This window comes from Pipistrellus kuhlii, unplaced genomic scaffold (assembly GCF_014108245.1).
Source record: "Pipistrellus kuhlii isolate mPipKuh1 unplaced genomic scaffold, mPipKuh1.p scaffold_m20_p_23, whole genome shotgun sequence".
NCBI lineage: Eukaryota > Metazoa > Chordata > Mammalia > Chiroptera > Vespertilionidae > Pipistrellus > Pipistrellus kuhlii.
Window position 1 is genome coordinate 1,681,330 of NW_023425522.1, and position 2,804 is coordinate 1,684,133.

Here is a 2,804-nt window from a genome sequence, read left to right on the forward strand (position 1 = left end):
CGGGGGCGCGGGTGCAGCTGCCCGGGGTGCGGGTCCCACCAGCGGACAGACTACCCGAGCGGGGGCAGCGGAGGGCCGTGCGGGTGCGGGGCTGCACCTGTAATTCTCTCAGCAACAAAGATTTAAAGAACAACGCAGCAGTCAGAATGGAAATCAACTTACGGAATGGGATAAGTTATTTGCAAATCTGATCAGAGGTTAGTATTCAGACTATACAATCAATCGCAAACAGTCTGACGTTTACATCGGCAGCGGAATTAAACACATTCCCCGGAGAATGTGGCGGCGGGCACAGGAGAAGGCGCTTCTCCCTCTGACGGCGCCCGGAGCCGGGCGGCCGCTCCCCGCCCGCCGGCCGGCGCAGTGAGGACTTCAGCGATGCGGAGCCTCCTGCCCGCTAGGACCTCGTGGCGCAATGGTAGCGCGTCTGACTCCAGATCAGAAGGTTGCGTGTTCAAGTCACGTCGGGGTCACATCGGCTCTTTTTCTCCCCGCCCCGCGGGGGAGCGGGACACCCGGCGCCGCAGCCCCCGAGGGAGAACCTGGGCCACGGGAGGCTCGTTATCCCCCAACAGCCCGGGGAGCCGCTCCTTTTTCTTCCTCACGAACCTGCACCCAGACCCCGTCAGCGCCAACCGCGAGGCTTCCTTCCGGAGGCCGCCGGAAGCCGCCGCGCCCGCGGGCCCCGAGGGGCGGGACTGGCCGCCCGCCGCCCGCCGCCCGCCGCCCGCCGCCCGCCGCCCGCCGCCCGCCGCCCGCCGCCCGCCGCCCGCCGCCCGCCGCCCGCCGCCCGCCGCCCGCCGCCCGCCGCCCCGGCCCTCTCGCCTCACCGCCCGCCCATTCAACTCGCCCCGGGGCCTCCCGCCCGGAGGACTCGGCCCCCGCCCGGCCTCCCCCTCCCGCCGCCCGGCCTCCTCTGTGTCCGGTCCATGGTCCACTCCAGGAGCGTGTCACATCCATAAACCTCGACATTCACGCCAGTATTGTCTGTTAATAGTTAAAAAAGAGAAGAAAAGCTCTGCCTGCTCACCAGTGGAGGGATGCTCAGGAAAAAGCAGGCTGCATAAAACATTAAAAACGAAAGTGTGAACACATACTGTACATGTAGCCACGTTAGAGCTGTGAATGGGAGTTACACACCAATTCCCGAAAATGGTGACCTCTGCGGAATGAGGGAGGAGGGATAAGACAACTTCTAACTTCTGTTTTTAATGAACATTTTCAAATGTTGATATTCATTGAACTTGGTTAGAGGGTTCATGGCATCTAGTGCTTTGAAGCATGAGTTTCAGGTTGGAATTCCCTCTACATGCATCGTCCAAACCCTCCCAATCAAGAAACTGATTCACAACTTCCCAGGTTAGTAGGACCCAGAGCATGCTGGCAGAAGTAGAGTTAAATTCTCTCTGAAAATAATATATCTTCAAAACAGGCCTTCTAGTTTTCACATATATTAAGTTCCAATCAAAATTTGCTCATAATATATTTTATTGTTTTAAAAATATATATTTTATTGATTTTAGTGATAAAAGGAGAGGGACAGAGAGATAGGAACATCAATGATGAGAGCGAATCATCGATCAGCTGCCTCTTCATTGGGGATTGAGCCTCCAGCCAGCCCTGGCATGTGCCCTGACCAGGAATTGAACTGTGACCTCTTGGTTAACCACTGAGCCACACCGGTGGGGCAAAATTTGCTCATAATATATTTTCAAAGGAAGTAAATTGATAGAGAAGCCCTTATAAATAAGAACCAGCAAAATCAGATCCACAGACTTCAGATGTAGGGATTAACAGTTACAGAATGCACAATTACACATTTAGTCTTTTAAAAATAAAAGGGAGAATTTTAAAAATAAACAATATTAAAAGAGAGGACTAAAAAATGGACTAGAAACTAAGGGGCAAAAAAAAACCTGACCAAGTATACTAGTATTTTAAATAACTGAAAAATATATATTTCTAGCGATGAAAGATTTGTTTGGAATTAGAAGCAATAGTTATATTAAACAGCAGATAAGACAGAGCTGAAAATAAAGATTAATAAATGGAATATAATAAATGAAATATTTTAGTGGTTCAAAATATGCCCACAGATTCTTGACACTCCCTTCAAAAGGTGAAGCCTAGTTCTTCCCTTGAATGTGGACTGTACTTAGCGCCTGAGTCTAAGTAAAGAAAGAGCAGACGTCGCAGCCTGACTTGGGAGGCTAGGTCATAAAAGGAGCTCTGGTTTCCTGCTGCTGTCTCTCTGGGATGGCGGCTGCCATGCCAGAGGGCATTTGGGAAGGCCTACGGGGAGGTTCATGGGGTGCAGAATTGAAGCCTCTAGCCAATTGCCCTGTGAGTAAGCTCTCCCAAGTCTGTGGCCCCAGCCGACATCTTCTCCAAACTCATGTGAGACTCTGAACCAGAACCAACATGCCAAGTCACACCTGGACTCTGGACCCTCAGAAACGGATGCTTGTGAGATAATAAATGTTAAGATCTTAGATTTGGGAGGTTCTGCTTAATTTTTTCTATTATCATTTTATACTCTGTTTTATTTATTTTTTTCTTATCTGACTGTTATTATTTCCTTCCTTTTACTTAGTTTGGACTTTGTTTTCTCTTTTCTAGTTACTTAAAGTATAAGGTTGGATTATTTATTTGAGATGTCCTTTCTTGAGATAGGCCTATATTGCTATGAATTTTCTTCACAGAATGACTTTGGCTGTGTCCCATAGATTTTAGTCATTGTGTTCATTTTCATTTGTTTCACAAAGCACTTTCTTGATTTCTTCCTTGATCTCATTGTTAACCTA

General features: G+C 49.1%; 1 non-coding gene across 1 annotated transcript; it reads left to right on the forward strand.

The window, feature by feature from the left end:
• Positions 1–401: 401 nt before the first annotated feature.
• TRNAW-CCA lies at positions 402–473 on the forward strand. The gene has a single exon. It is a non-coding gene; the product is annotated as a tRNA-Trp (tRNA).
• The last annotated feature ends 2,331 nt before the right edge of the window (positions 474–2,804 follow it).